The sequence below is a fragment of the Elephas maximus genome, chromosome 9, assembly GCF_024166365.1.
Source record: "Elephas maximus indicus isolate mEleMax1 chromosome 9, mEleMax1 primary haplotype, whole genome shotgun sequence".
In the NCBI taxonomy this organism is placed as follows: Eukaryota; Metazoa; Chordata; class Mammalia; order Proboscidea; family Elephantidae; genus Elephas; species Elephas maximus.
The window spans coordinates 75,297,213-75,313,750 of record NC_064827.1 but is presented as its reverse complement, the minus strand read 5'-3'; the positions used below and the strand labels follow the sequence as shown (position 1 = coordinate 75,313,750).

General features: G+C 50.7%; 1 protein-coding gene across 2 annotated transcripts in view; it reads right to left on the bottom strand.

The window, feature by feature from the left end:
* NEK6 (NIMA related kinase 6) overlaps window positions 1–15,618 on the bottom strand; it is an 88,099-nt gene extending 72,481 nt beyond the window's left edge. The window contains exons 1-2 of one of the 2 annotated variants that reach the window (XM_049897283.1): window positions 15,472–15,561; window positions 4,629–4,764 (exon numbers count right to left, since the gene is read on the bottom strand). The gene's annotated coding sequence lies outside the window, so the exon portion shown is untranslated. Of the gene's footprint in view, window positions 1–4,628; window positions 4,765–15,471 lie in introns of both variants that reach the window. The other variant, XM_049897284.1, reaches the window with a different exon arrangement.
* Window positions 15,619–16,538: the final 920 nt, after the last annotated feature.

The window sequence follows — 16,538 nt, the reverse complement described above, 5'->3', positions numbered from 1 at the left end:
AGTAGCATCTTTTTAGTCTTCTTCTGTCCTGAGTGCCTGGCATTTAGAAGGCTATTTCACTGTCGGATGAGTGTCCATTTCTACAATTACCCAAAAGCTCCCCACTCCTCCCCAGTTCAGGGTCAAGCTGCTGGATTCTTCTTTGGGGCTCAGCTTGCCCAAGAGCAAAATGAGGACAGAGGCCAAGCTGGTCGCAGAGACGGACGACGGCAGGCAGAGTCAGCCTCCAGGGGCTGGGTGACCTCGGCAAGCGTGGATCCCCTCTGGGGCCTCAACTTTCTCATTCATAAAAAGGGGCTCATCCCACTCACCTCACTGCCCCGGAGCACGGAGCAAATGCGATCCCTGCTCACGTGTTAAATGGTAGCTTTTCAGACCAATTTGAGCATCAATGTCCTGTTTCTATTCTCAGCTGCGACCTTTTGCAGCACCCAGCTCTGTTCTGACCCACAGTAAGTGCTGGCTGAGCACCCGCTGCCTTGAGCAGAACCTAAAGTTTTTATGCTGCCTGGAATAACAAAAAAAAATCCATTCATGCTAGAGCACAGTGGGTCAGAGAGGCATTCTCTGGGGGTAGAAGACCTTGGTTCAAATCCTGTCTCAGCTTCGGACTTACTGCATGGCATTGGACGAACAGCTCAGCCTCGGTCAGCCTCCCTTTCATTGTCTGCAAAACGGGACCAAAAGAACCTGCCCTGGAGGTCACCATGAGGAGTCAAAGTAGCGATATGTGGAAAATACACAGGCTAGAATCTGGCTCGGGTCAGTGTGAATCCTGGGAGAGCCTGAGAAAAACCACAATCCAACTGGGAAAACTGCTTTCTCAAAGATGTCCTGAGCCACAGCAAAGCCCCTGGGAGAGCTGGAGCCTCCAACAAATGGCAGGATGCTAAATCCCCAATGACTGCCCTTCGAAGGAAAAGGGAGTTTCACTCCACGAGGCAGGCCTAGGACACCCACGCTCTCTCACACCACTGCCCAAACAGATGTTGCTTGCCCATTCAATGATCTCCAACACTCTTCTTGCCAGTCACACTGCACATATTTTCCTCATTTCTTTTATGACTCACTATCCCTCAGCGGGAATGCCAGCTCCATGAGGGCAGGGTTTTTATCTTTCTTGTTCAGTGCCAACTCTGAGAATAGTGCCTGACACTGTTGGATAAATCGATGGCCAAATGAAAGAAGGAATGAATGAATTCCTTGGTGGGGGCAAGAGGAGGCTGTGAGCTGAGTGATTCCCAACATGTCCCAGCACGGAGAGGTACTTCTGAGTGTTACAGACACGGCCAGGCTCCAGTCCTACCCCACACATTGTCGTTTATCATCAATCCAATAAATAACAGCTGCCAATTGTTGAATGCCTCCAGGAGACAGGAGCTGATAGTACTCTTACCTTTACAAATGAGGGAGTCCCTGAGTGGGGTAAATGGCTAAAATGCTCAGCTACTAACTGAAAGGTTGGAGGTTCAAGTCTACCCAGAGGCACCTCGAAAGAAAAGTCTGGTGATCCACTGAAAAATCAGCCACTGAAAACCCTACGGAGCACAGTTCTACTCTGACACACATGAGGTCTCCATGAGTCAGAATCAACTTGATGGCAACTGGTTTTACAAACGAAAAAACTGAGGCCCCAAGCAGGAAGTGGTGTGCCATGGAGACATGGTGAGTAAAAGGCAGAGGTACAGTTTGAATCCAGGTCTGTCCAATCCCGTTACATCCCTCCTCTCTCTCTGGGCATAGGAATGGCCACGAGGCTGGCTCAGTCTTGGAAAAGAAAAGCTGGAGTCATAGCCCTGAGACTGCTCTCTGCCAAGAATGAGGGTGATGGCTCAGAGGCAGGAGCTGACACCAGTAGCAGCCGAGATCTGGCTCCAGTCCTGTCCTCAGGCACACACAGTAGACAGTGGGGGCAGAAGGCTCAGCCACGGAGTGATCCTAGTCACCCAGCACTCCTGGGATTGTGCAGAGAGCACTGGCTTTGGAGATAACTGGGCCTGGGTTCAAATTTTAGTTTTCAAACCATGTGGCTTGTAGCTTTGGACCAGTGACTTCATTCTCCAAGTCTGTTATCTTCACCCAAAAAATGGGGTCAGCCTAAAATTGTCGTGAACTCGGGCAACACGTACGCAGCACTTAGGCGGTTCCTTGGCCCAGAGTAGGTACTAAGAAAGCATTAGTTTCCTCTTCGGAGCCTCCTCCCTTATTCATATTTTCAAAAATGGCCAGACATCTATATCCTGTGGCTGCCAGGCCCCAATTTCAGGGCTGGGAACAGAGTGGGTGGTGGAATCCGAGCTCCCCACCCTCCCTGATCTCTCTGCACCACCTGCTTGGCGTGTTTCCCAAGCAAGCAGGTCAGCACCTTGTCATTTGATTTCTGACCCTTGTCACTCAAGGACAGGAAGTCAGAGGGGATGGGTTTGTCAATGCAATAATATCCGGCCACAGTGTGAGGGATTAAAACAGGGAGGGCATTTCCAAGGAGGGCCCTGTCCACGGCATGTCCTTGGCACCAGAGGCCCAGGGGTGCAAAAGCGGGGACAGGCAGCAAGGAGAGAGACCAGCTGGCCAGACTGACAGCAGTCACACCCGGGGCAGGGGTCTGCAGACATTGCTTAACGGCAGAACTTTTCCTCCTGACAAAATCTGGCACAAAAACCCCATGTAGAGAACAGATAAAGGGGCCTTGTTCTGTCTGAAATGTGTACTCGTGTGAGGAGGCTACAGCCCTCCCATCAGGGCCAGCTTCACGAACAAGCGACCAGTGCAGTCAGCCAGGGCCCCATGCTCAGATGGGAACCCCATGCTTGGGGTTTAATGGTCTGTGCATTCACTATCTTGAAATTCTTAATAATTTTATCTTTGAATTTGTGTTGTATAAATGAAGCCTGATGGAACAATGGAGAATGTGCAGGGGCTTGGAGCCTCGGCTTATATGCCATCTCCCCTTCCACCGCCTCCCCTGGACAGGCTCTTGGACACCCGCACCCCCAACCAGCAGCCTCTGCCCCCACCCCCCGCCCTTGGTGAAGACCTGGGTGATGGTGGGGGAGGGTCAGGATCACACCGAGTCACAGGGTGGGGCCCCGGACACCTGTGAGGGTCTGTACTTGTCTGCCAAGTATCCCCCTGCCCAAGGGAGCATGACATTAAACAGCAAATCAAAAACAGTGTGACAGGTAGAGAGAGAGGCTGCAGAGGAGAGGAAAAAGCTTTTTTCCTGCTTTTTGAGCAAAGGGTCCCTCAATTTCATTTTGCACTGGGTCCCGCCAATTATGTAGCTGACTCTGCCTCCCATTTACATACCCCTCTGCCCACCCCACCCTGAGGGACCTGAGGGAGAGCCCTAGGGATCTGCAGAACACTGTTTAGAAGCCTTGGCTCTGGAAGAGGCCACTGGGTCTGAGACCGTCACTGCTGAGAAGCTTCTCAGACGCTCAGGCCCCCTTGCACCCTGCCCCGCTCCCACCCTTTACCCTGTATTTGTGAAGATGGCACAAGACTGGGCAGTGTTTCATTCTGTTGTACATAAGGTCGTTATGAGTTGGAGCTGACTGGACGGCACCTAACAATACCACCGCCCTGGAGGAGCTCCAGGGACACGGTGGTAATGAAACAGAACCGATGGCGACACGGTCTGGGACGAGCTAAGCCCTGCACATCTCACAAACAGCAGCAGGATGGGTGTGGAAGGAAGGGCAGCCCAGTGGGCACACGCAGGGGGCAGCCTGAGGACAGGCAGCTGGGGCGATGTCAGAGTCAGCTCTAGGCGGCAAGCAGGAGCCCCTCACCTATAAAGTGCAGACGTCCTGACTTAACTCACTGCACTCTCGGATACTGAATGGGTCACAGGAAGCTCTTCCACACTGCCCACCGCCCTTCCCCTCCCACATACATGCCTGGCGTGATCGCTCCTGCTGGGTTAGATATTTACTCCTTGTGCTTGCTACTCCCTCCACCCCACAGCGTGTTACAGACACCACCTTCCTCTCCCTTGAAGTAGAAAGTCCAGTTAGAGGTACTGAGCAAAGGAAGGGGTTGACCAGGCGAGGGTGAGGGATCTTTCTAACATGACTCGTCACTAATGGAGCGGAATAGCAGAATCACTGAGAGCTTAGATTGCAGTCCAGCTGACCTGGCTTTGAGCCTGAGCCACTCACAAGCTTTGGGGTCTTGGGCAGATCGCTGACCAGCCCTGCACCTCTGTTTGCCATCTGTAACTTGGGGTTAATAACTGTCCCATCTTCATGACCAGATGCTGATGTGATGAGTAAATGAAATGATGTCAGTGAAGGGTCTAGCACGTGGTGAGTGCTCAACAAATGTCAGTCCTTGCTACTGCCACGAAACCTCCAAACATCACATTAGAAACGCGGGCATCGCTTCTTGGGCTCTGGCGTATTTGCTCCCTCCTTTCTAGCATCTGCCACAACTCTGCTCCTAGCCTCCTCTCTCCCCCCATTGTCATATCGCATCAGTCCGTAAATATTTAAACAACATGTCATCAAATTATTATAACATATGATCTATAGCCCTGATGTGCTGCAGCTCTGCACATTTGGGCTTCGTTTTCAGAATATCGAGACATAAAATATTTATGTATTTAGCCAACCACGAGATCTCACATTCTGTCTCAAAATGCTGGGTGGTGGCAAGACGCTGAACTGAGACACGACGTGTGAAGGGGATGCCTTGTTCTCACGTTGGTTCCTGGGGCATCTGGATTGTTCCCGGTTCGTTCCAGGGATGTTATCGTGCGGCCTGTGAACAGGAAGGGCAGATGGTTGGGACCAAGAGACCCCATCAAAATGGGGCAAGAGTTCAGACCACTGGGGGCTGTATCATTTTCATTTCTGCATCTCCACAGATCTGGGCATAGTAGGTGCTCAGCAAATGTGTGCTGAGAAGTGAATTAATGCACCTGTACCATGCTGCACCACCCAGTGGGCACACAGTGGGGATGCAGTAACATTTGTTCTGTTTCATTCTATCCCCAGTGCCCAGTACTGGGCCAGGCCCTTACTAGGAACCCAGTGAACATTGCTGGATGAACAGTGACTGAAGGAATAAATGCATGACTGGGTAAATCACTTAATTAGCTAATAAATTAATGAGGGATAATGACTCCCAGTCTGCTGGTTCAGAGTACACTGTGTAAGACCCTCCTCCTGAGAAATAAAGGCTCTCCAGTAACCCTTGGTGGGTAGGAAAAGGAGTTTTTCTGGGTAATTAAATATCTCAATTGCTAACATTAGCACATCACAGGGACCATATGTTCCGGAATTTTCAGCACTGAGCAATTTCAAAGATGCCACCCACCATTCGAATATCCAGGAACTTCTCACACATCAGTGACCAAACAGGGTCTTCCAAACTACCTCTCTGCCCCAAGTGACACTAAAATGCTTTTACAGACCGCTGCCCCTTGGGGAGTTTGGAAACCATGGTTATCACGTGCCTACCGTACAGATGACCGACATCTGAACACCTAGGATACCACGAAGTATGTTGAAAAGAAAGTTGCTAGCTTGGATTGAAGTATTTCCTTTGCGTGCTTTCCCAAGAAGATGAGGCAGGGACCCTGCCTGAATCCTGTGTGTTTTTCCTGGTGGCCGGCAAAGGGCTAGGCCCCGAGTGGTACTTGGCTGCTGCTTGCAGAATGGCCCCATGAAACCTGGACACGAGTCTTATTCATCTCAGTGGCCCACAGCCCCATCCAGGGGCCAAGACAGCACCCACTGTGCCCATCACCCTTAGAGCAAGCTGAAGAATGTTTCCCAAACGCCTCTCTGTCACCATCAAGCCGTCCCAAGAGCAGGAGGTCCCCACCCTTGTTCCCAGCCTCTACACAGACAAAAACCTTGTCTGCATTTCCTTCTGGGCTAGCTGAGGCGGTTGGCATTTAAAACAAGCACGAAAGGCCACGAAAATTCCTGGGGGAGATGAACAAAGGAAGTACACACACACACACACACAGAGTCAGCCTTGCCAAGTCCACACTTGAGAGCCTGCTGTAACTGAATCCAGCGGGGGGCTCACCAGACCTGCTGAGCCTAGGGCGGGGATGCCCTCTCCCCGCTCCCTGTCTGTCTGCCATGTGGTGCCTAGTGATCCCGCCATCTGGGCACCCACCCTGGTGGCCTGCCAAGGCCACACCAGCTGGGGAATCGTTTCCTCTTTCAACTCTGGGACTCCCTGTTTTCTGGCCTGGGGCAGAATCTGAGGTCCACCTCATTCACTGAACAGCAGTGTCTGCGTCCAGAGATGGCTTGGGGGGACTTAGCACCTTCTTCTTTCCAAAGCACCCCCAAAATATATACCCTCTTAAAAAAAAGTGTGGTTGGTACAAAAATGCAGCTTTAAGACATGATTCTCGGCACCTACCCATTTCATCGCCAAAGCCCCTCTTAGACAAACATTCAGCAGCTGCCTCTGCGAAAAGGGGCAAAAGAAGGAGACCCTGGAACCAGAGGCTGGAGAAGCCCTCTGGGCTATGGTTTGGCAACAGAGTTCCTCCTACCTGAAGTAACTCAAGGATGAGCCCTTTCTCTAGAAAAACCTCTTCTCCAGAGGGGGTCGGTTGGGCACAACTCAGCCCTTTGCTGTCCAAGGGGCCTCCTTGCAGCTAACAAAGTTGACTAACAGATCTGTTAACTCCGTATTAACATTCTCCAAGAATCCTGCCACTTGCCCACCTGAAACTTCTCATTCATTCAATAAATCCTAAGAACCTACTATGTGCCAGGCATGGTGCTAGGCACTAAGGATGCAGTTGTGGTCCACAGACCAAGTCCTTACACTCTAGACTGGGAGGCACATAACAAACATATGATGTCAGGGAAGGGTATGGGCCACAAAGAAAAAAAAAAGTCAGGTCAGGGAATGGAGAGAGAGGCAAGGGGTTAATTTTGATCAGGTGGGCTCGGTGTAGCCCCTCTGGAGAAATGACATTGGCAGTGAATATCTGGGGAATAACTGGGGAAAAGGATTCCAGGAAGAGGGGGTAGCAAGGTAAGAGTGCACTGAGCTTAGGTGAGGAAAGGTAAGAGGCCAGTGAGCTGGAGCAGTGAGCAGGGAGGAAACTGTTAAGAAGGGAGGTTGGTGAAGTAAACGTGCCCTATTGTCTTACCACAAAGACCAAATCTCACCCAGTCTCTGATGGGCCTCTGCAGCTCAGTGTTTTCTGCAGCTGAGCTTCTTGGCCTTTCTTCTCTTAGGTACTGGACAGGCTGTGCCCCTAGCGCAGTACCTTGGTACCTGCTGTTCGTTCCGGCTGCCTGGGAGGCCCTCTCCCAGGTCCTGGGCCTGGCTGTCTCTTCCTGCATCAGCTCATAGCCTGCATAATGGGCTCTTCCAGAGGGCAGCCTCTGCCCTCTGTCTCCTAACCCACCATAGTTACACTAAGGATAATTTGTTGTTATTGTTGTTAGGTGCCGTCAAATTGATTTCGACTCATAGCGACACCGTGTGACAGAACAGAACTGCCCTATAGAGTTTTCTAGGCTGTAATCTTTACAGGAACAGATCACCAAGTCTTTCTCCTATGGAGCCGCTGGGTGCTCAGCTCCTTATGGATAATGACAAGCTTTGAATCCTGGACTCTGTGCCTCTGTTTTTTCATCCATAAAATGGGCATAATGGTACCTACATTCCACAGCCCAGAACCTCATTTCTGCACCCAGCTCCCCATCCCACATCTCCCTACCTACGCACTCTTCCTGTGGTCTGCCTGCCCTTTACTCCAACCCTTTTAGGCCTCTGGCCTCCAAACACCCTCTCTCTATCCAGCAAACCTCACATCTCCCTCAAGGCTGCCTCAGACACCCCTCACTCCTGGAGGTACTCCTATTTCCCCAGAAAGCAAGTCCCAAAGGATGCCTGCTGCAAATTGTTCACAAGCACCTACAAAGTGGTCATTCACAACTTCTGTCCCCACCAGGTGGTCAGAGGCTGAGGACCAAGGCTGTTAGAGTATCTCTGTCCCAGCTCCCAGCACAATGCCTGACCCCAAATATAGGAACATATTTCTTGAATGAATGAGTGAATGAATATGCTCCATACCAGCCACCACAGACATGCCTGGTTAACAGGATATAGACTCTACTCAACTCACATGGCAGTGAATTGTCTGTGTTTCTACAGCACCAGCAGCCCAGCCCATGAACAGGTTCTTGGTCTGAAAGTTGGGACGGTGATCTGATTTAAGCTGCACTGCAGCTACAGGCTGCATGGGGGAACTTTATGCCGGTCATGGTCGCTCTCTGAGCCTCAGTCTCCCATGTACAAAATGAGGAACTTTTACCCTTTGCAATTTTTAAGCATCAGGGCCTTTTCTTAAATTAACTCCTATGCAAACCTCCTTATATCTAACAGGTAACAAGAGAAGAGCTTGCATCCCTCATTCTTAGTGGACTTTCGGGGAAGGCTATGATCCCAGGCTTCTTTCTTTCCAGGGTTCAAATTCTAAAGTTCGATTTTAAGGCAAATCACCCCAAATGGTACCCAAGAATCAAGGGCCATGAGCCTGGGGTTACTCTCCCATTTTCCAGATGAGGAAGTGGAAGCTGTGCTCGTGAGAGGCCCTTGCATGAGGTGACTCAGCTGGGGAGTGGAAGTCCTGGATTCAAAGATCCCCAGAACCTGCTGAGGTTTTTCTTCCACCACATAAACCATGGTGGTGTCTCGGGTGAGACACCAGCCTGAATAGCTAATTCCAGCAGAATCCCAGCAGAAGTTGCCTCAGAAGGGGTGGCCATTTCCAGAGAACAAGGATCACTTTCCTCCCCCTCAAGGAAAAGAACCAGTCTGAGGGAACCCCAAGTAGTTTAGGAGGGAGTGCAAAACAGGCAGGGACTTCCTTGGGCCTCTCGGGTGGGCCCTCCACAAGGTCTCCTTATAGGGAGTGGGCCTCTTGCTCACTTCTGACCAAGAACTGCCAGCCCCACTGCCTGCCCGAGTCTGTGACAGCCACTCCTGTCAGTACAGACCTCTGATGGGGCCAAGGCTGTGTAAATAATTAACAAAACATCTGCCTTGCTTAATAAAACACCTGGGCTGACACAGCTCTCAGGTGTCCCGAGACTCTCCAACTCTGAGAAGATGCACCAAAACTTATGGCTCACTTTCCCCACCTTGTGGGGGGTGGGTGGGGAGGGAAGCAAAACACTGATTTACAAACATTTTCCTCTGGCTTTACAGGGCCATCCTGCCATTCAAATCTTGCCTCTTTCCAAACTGCCACTGTCTCCTTCCCCTCTAATTTGGGATCACGGTCATTGAAAAGCACTTCAGCAGTACTTGGAGGGGGCCCCCCATACCCCACTCACCCTGTGTAAGGCCTCAATGCAGTGGTATTGAAAACCCTCTGGACAAAGAGCCAACCTTTCTGGCTCTGTGCCCCTGGGAAGTCCTTAGTAATTAGTTTGTAACATTTCTTACAAGAAGCCCTGGTGGAGCAGTGGTTAAGGTGTTTGGCTGCTAACTGAAAGGTCGATGGTTCGAGCCTACCAGTGGGAGAAAAGTCTTGTCAATCTGTTCCTGTAAAGATTACAGCCTAGGAATCCCTATGGGGCAGTGGTACTCTGTCTTCTAGGGTCACTATGAGTTGGAATCAACTCAGTGGCATACAACAACATCTCACAAAATTTGGGTAGTGCCATCAAGTACTTGCTAGGTGCTACCCCAGTGCTGAGCACTTCATGTGCATTATTTCATTTACTTCCCCCAAACCTTATGAGGTCATAGTATTAACCCTTTTTTCCAGAGGAGGAAACTGAGGCCCAAAGAGATGTGACTTGCTCACAAGTGGCAAGTCTGGGACTCAAGCCTTGCCAAAGCTCAAGTTCTTAATGTGGTTGTCGGTAAGCATCTTCCCTTCTCTGGGTCTCAGTTTCTATTCTGTAAAATGGGTGATTGTGGTAGATGGTGAGTGTTTTCCCAACTCCAAAAGTCCACAACAATGTATTCTCTCGCGAAGCTCGTCATTGGATTGTGAGCCTGCTGAATTCCTTATCTATGATCAGAGTGTTAGTTCACTGGTAAAGTAACTCCAAGTCTTTGCTGATCTCTTCTCAACAATTCCAGTTTCTTGGGCAACAAGGAACAAGAGAGGGCAGGCTTTGGAGAAGGGGGCACTGGACAAATCCCAACTCTATCATTCACCTGCAGTAAGGACGTGTGTGAGGAGCTAAGCCCAGCAGCCTCAACTAGGACACGGGGGTAGAGGAACTGTCCCTTAAGTGGATTTCTGTTCCCTGTGGTCAAGCACTGCCTAATTTTGAAATGTGAGGGTTAAATGTGAGGGTTAAACAAGTAAAATGCAGACACTCCAGGCTCCCAGTGGCGACTTCCCTCCCCCTCCCCTTGTCAGAATTCCTTCACACTCTATGGAATTCCTACATAAAGCCCCCTTTTTCTTTTCTATGAGGTCACCACCATGCAGATGTCTAAAAGAAAGAACAGCCGTTGGAACTGAATGCATTTCAGATCACGGTTACGCCACCTTTCAACTCCAATGGCCTCCCCTCAGATAGAGCGCACAGCGCGGTGCTGTGATCCAGCCAGTGAAGGCCAACACGGCCTGGTTAGAAGTTTGGTGCCTTTGCAACCAGACCACCCGAGAAGCTGCCTGTGGAAAAATCCAGAACTGGAGACAACGGTGCAGCCTGGAGCAAACCCGGGTCCTGCGTGTGTGAGTCTGTCCACACAAGCAAGTCCTATTAGAGGGACAGATGTCAAAATGCTAGATCACACTCCAAGTTCAAGTTCCCAGATTTGACGTCACAGGAAATTACACCACCACTGATCTGCCCAAACGTTGGCTCCTGTCTGGAAGACGAGTCTGAGAAGGCTGTTGGCTTAATCCAGGTTTGGCCAAAGGACAGGACTGCGTGTACGTCACCCAGTTTGGACAGGAATGAGTAAAGTCACTGACCTGGATTTTTCTTTTTAAACTAAAATTTTCCCAAAAAGCTATCTCATCACTACCCAAGAGTCAGAAATGAGGAGATGGCCAGATACCAAGGAGCCACTGAGGCCTCTAAGAGCCTGTCCCTGGTTTACATCCAAGCTCAGCCATCCACTGCCTGCTCAATTCAAAACAACTTCATAGACACCTGGGGTGCCCACACCACCGCAGACAATCCCCTCGTTCCAGGAGCACCCTTGCTCCCCAGAGCTCTGATGCCCAAGGAAAGTTCAGCGTGGCATGTGCACACTGCTTCCTAAGAATGATGTCAGCAAAAAAAAAAAAAGATAAAAATGTGGAAACAAGGACTATTTTTACCTCCCTAAATCACAGGCCAGACGGGAGAGAAATCCATCAATGCCAGAAATGTGGCTGAGCCTTCACACAAGATCTATTATTTCACACCTTAAATTAACGCATCTCAAAGCAATTTGCAAATGTTCATCAATTTGCAGAACATGCTTGGAAAGGAGAGAAATACCTTTTCCTTTCAACACCAAAGGAAACTTGTAGAGGCACAACACAGCCCAAACCACACAGGTCCTCACACACACTCACACACATTCCTTTCAAGTACAACGTAGTATAAACCGTGAGACAAATGGAAATGAACAAGGAAAAGAGACAGGCACGGGACTAAAGTGACAAGTGACAAGAGGCATACGTAAAAATGATCATGTCAGATATTCAGATGTGAGAATCAGGCTCTTTGGAGGTGATCTCCATCATCAGAGGTCAGGACGCTGGGCTCTTCCTGGGAGCAGTGTCCCAGCTTGCTTCCTCTGCACACGAGCTTGGCCGTGGCAACCTGTATTTAATCTTGAATGAGTCCATCAGGGTCCTCCTCCACTCTCTACCCTCTAGCCCCCTTGCTTGGCCTGACCTGAGAAGAGAAAGGAAATAGTGTACATACAATGGTTTGTAATAAGGAACGTATGCATAACTTTGTGATGCTCATGAAAACAATGGAGCTTGGAAGTGTTTCTTAAGTATTTTATGGGCATAGAAAGGTAAAAGATATAGTACATACTAAGACAAACATTCGACTAACTGATGCTAAATAAGAACCATAGGTACCTGTTTGAACTCACCTACAAATTCGGCTTAAAGACAGACTTAGGAACGGATCTTGTTCGTAACTCGTGGGCTGCCTATAGTCTCTTTTGACAATTGTTTTGATGCTTCCCTTATGAAACCAATCCTTGGCACTTGGGGAAGAAAGAGAAATGTGAACTGCAGCCTTTTCCATCTGATAACTCTGGCCCTGGGCATTGCTTATCCACACCACAGGTACAAGAGGGACAAGGAAGGACAGTGGTGCCTTCAGAAAGACCTTTCCCAGAAGGCCAGAGCCAAGCCAGGGCAGGAACCTGCAGGAACCTGGAGTGCCTCAACCCACTTGGCTTTTCAGCATTCAAGAGGCAAAAAGCTCAACAAAGATAGCCAGACCTGGTTTGAGGTTACGAACCTCAACTCTAACGTAAGAGATGTGGGTTTGAATCCTGACTTTGCCACTTACCAGCTTATGACCCAACCCAAGTTCCTTAACCTTCCTGAGTCTTCGTCTTCCCCTCTATAAAATCAAGGTAGCAATACTGGACCTTAGTATCAGGCCAGACACACAGTATGTAGTGACAGTTACTTTCCAGGTACAGCAGGAAGACTATGGGCTCTGCTCAGACAGGCCTAGGTTCAAAACTACTGCATATTAGCGCGTGATCTTCAACACGTTATTTAATCTCTCTGTACCCCAGTTGGAAACCCTGGGGGCGTAGTGGTTAAGAGCTATGGCTGCTAATCAAAGGGTCGGCAGTTTGAATCCTCTAGGCGCTCCTTAGAAACTGTATGAAGCAGTTCTACTTTGCCCTATAGGGTCGCTATGAGTCAAAATCTACTATGAGTTAAAATCGACTCAGTGGCGACAGCTTTGGTTTTTTTTGGCTTGGTACCCCACTTTTCTCATCTGTAAAATGGTAATCATGACAGTTTCCATTTCATAGTGTTGGTTAGTGGACTGAATGAAATAAGGCACTTAAAGTTCTTAATCTGGTGCCTGGCACACAGTATGCCCTCAATAAATGATGGCCATTAGTTGCAGTGCTACTTTGACAAAATTATGCAAGTCGTTTCATCTCTCTGAGCCTCAGTTTTCTCATCTGTAAAATGGAGATAGCCCTTACCTCAAGGTGAGAATGCAATGAGTGGATGTGTGTAAAGCACTCAGCACCGAGTCTATACATCTGAGGAAGTCAAATGTCACATCCCTGGTGCAATGGACAGAGGACAGGCTGCAGGGTCAGGCAGGCAGCTTGAGAGTCTGCCTCCACCTCCTTTCAGCTGTCCCAGGATACAGGGTGTATCTCTCCAAGCCTCAGTTTCCTCATGCATAAAACCAAAGGCCATTTTCTGCAGCATAAGACTATAGGGAGGATTAACAACAGCACCCAGGATGGTTCCTGGCACATGGTAGGTGTTCCACAAATGTGAGTCCCCTTCCCCTCTCCCTGCTCTCCTTTCGTGTTCAAACCCACCGAAATGCCCATCTGGCAAAGCCAGGAACTACATTTCTTGAACCCTGAACAGCCCTAAGCCCAAACCCAAACCAACCTGGGATAGTGAGACTTTATTTTGTAAAGATAGAAACTTCTTTTTAGTCATTTCCAAAGCAGACGGGACAGCAGAGGCTGACAAACCACAGGGACCATTTTAAATCCTGGGCCTTTTCTTCTGGGAAGTTAGGCAAGAACCTTCCCAAATGTTTGCCCGTGAGGCCCTCTGCCAGGGAGTGACTCATTCCACAGCTCCCCAGGCGTATTTTATTTGGGGGTGGGGGATTGAGGGAGGGCCTGGCCTTGATGGGGGAAGGGGAAGGCCACGTTTCCAGCAAACCCAGAAGGTGTGTGTCTTTTTTTTTTTTCCATTTTTCAGACAAAAAAGCAAAAGAATGTGGGTCTTTTTTGTTTCCTTCCAGGTTTTGTTTGTCTAAAAGAAGACGTCCAAAGTTCACTTGGTGAGCTTGCTGCGTTGGGAGCAGGCGCTTCCAGCCGGCTCTGTGTCCCTTTCAATGAAATTCTTCTTCCATTAGCTACGGGGTTTTTAAACGTGCCTCCAAAGTTTGCCTGCGCGTACGCCGAGCTTCTAAGACGACATTTTCCCCCTCAGAAAGGCAAGCTGAATTTTGAAAATGCAGAGGAAATGGGGATCCACAGAGTTTCTCAAGTTTGCCTTAGAGCAATAAAGACTTTGGACTACAAAGATTTTCAGCATTTATAAAGCACAAAACACTGTCACTCAAAGCTCCAAGGAGAGACACCTTGGAAGATGGTGTCCCAAGCCTGCTGTGATGAATTTGTTACTGTCTTGGAGACTTGTGCTTGAAGCCCAGGTGCCATACATATCAATCAGACAAATATCTATCTGTTTAGCAGGACAGGCAGAGACAGATCCCATAGGCACAGACAAATGTCTTAGTACTGCTGGACTCACCAGGGTCAACCTCCAGGCCTGGGAAAGGGTTAAAAGCCAGCCAGGCCAGAGAGAGCCAAGACAAAGTGGAGACCCAGAAGGGTCTTTAAGAAAACCAGGCACACATCCTCTGGTGCCCGGCCAAAGGGCTCTGCCAGCCTACCACATCTCCTGCCCAGCCTGTGTGTCCTGGATCCTGCCAGTGGTCCTGCCCAGGCCTGGCTAAGAGGCTTCGACCTCTGCCCAGGCTCAATGGGGCTCTGGGAGTCTGTCCTCTGGTCCCTCATTCACCAAGTGAGGCCCTGGCACCCACCCCATGCTCACGCCAGGTCAACTTCTCTCCACGGGCTCCCTGACATCTGGGCCAGCAACAGGCATATCACACATATAGACCTGGTGGGCCCAGAGGAACCATCACCCTTGATAATAAACATACCCACACACTCCTGTACACAAATCACACACTCACATCCACATATGCACACTTTTGTCTTCTCGGGCTCGTAAATGCACACACAAATCATTTGTGAATACCACATTCATACATGTGCATACACACACATACTCCCTACGATCCACACATACTACGTCACAAAAATGAGATCACAGTGAACAGCCTGGCACAGTCCTGGGCACATAGTAAACATCCCCTAAGTGGATAAACGAGAGCGATGGTCGTTTTCCAGCACTCATTCACACCAAAAATCACAACCCAGAAACTGATGTGCACACGCACAAACTCCGGCGCAGGCATGCACACACTCCTGAGAACACACTGAGGAACTGAGGACAGCGGGACACACGCAGCCCTCACACGCTCGGACGCGTACCGACGCAGACACGCTCAGATTTTCACTTTCACAAGCGCACCCCCAACTTCACGCATGCACACCCTCCGGCTCTTCCCCGCGGAGCCTCGGGCGCGCGCGTGTGCACGCGCACTCGCCTGGGCCCGGGTGTGGGGTGACGGCCCCGCGGCCCAGCCCCCGCCCCCTCCCCGACCCCTACCCAGCCCGGCCCAGGCCCAGGCCACTCACCGGCGCGCGGACGGGATCGGCGGCCCGGCGGAAGGACCCGCGCGCGGACTTGCGGGCCAGCCGGAGTGGCGGGTCTCACACGAGTTGGCCGCGCGGCGGCCACACTCTCGTCCGCTCGGTTCCGCCACCGCTGCCTGCGCGGGCCCGAGCGCGCGCTCCCGCCCCTCCCCGCCGCGGGGCCGCGCCGCCCCCTGTGCTCGCGCGCGCTGCCGCCACGCAGGCTGAGGGGGGTGGGGGGGGCGCGCCCGGGCAGCGCCTTCGTTGCTCCTGGACCCTTCGGCTCCCCAGCAGACCTTCTGAATGGCGAATAAGCCACTCAGCCGGCCCCCTCCCCCATTTCACAGATGGGGAAACTGAGGCGCAAGCTTACACAGCAAGTCAGGCCCAGCATCTTCTAGGCACTTAGGATGAGGGGCTGCAATCAGCCAACCCATGAACCCCTCCCACGCGCTTCTTGGGGTCCCCTATCACCTAGCATTTTCCCCATCACGGCACTGGTCATATTGAAATTGGGCAAGCCACAAGAACTTATTGTGTGCCAGCTGAAGGCAGGCAGTGAAGTAAAAAGCCAAGAATAAGGTGGTGCAACGATGACTGCTTCCTGCCCTTAAAGCACAAAAGTCTTCTCCGCTGGAGCTCCCGGCCTCCTGTGGACCCGGGTCCAGACAGAGTCAGTGTGCAGAGTTGAGAAGTAAAAGACCCCACTAATGAATACCCAACACTCCCTTCAAGGAGATCAGCCTCCATGGGGATCCAAAGGTTGGAGAAACTCAGTTCCCTGCTTCCCTTACTAGGGGAACCCCGTGAAGGTGAGGACTCTCCTGGGTCGGATAGTTCCTCTCACCACACTTGCTGCCTCTTCTCCACGTACCTCTGGCTCTTTCCCCCAGGATGGCTGAGAGCAGGGACCAACCCTGCCTGCCAGATACTCAGCTTGGCCACAGCACTGTGCTGAGCAGAGTGGATGTCCATTGGGCCTCCATCTGCCCAGCGAGTGGGCATGCTTCCACTGGGGATGACCTACGGCAATAATTAGCACCAGCCAAGCATCCACTGTATGCTGGACC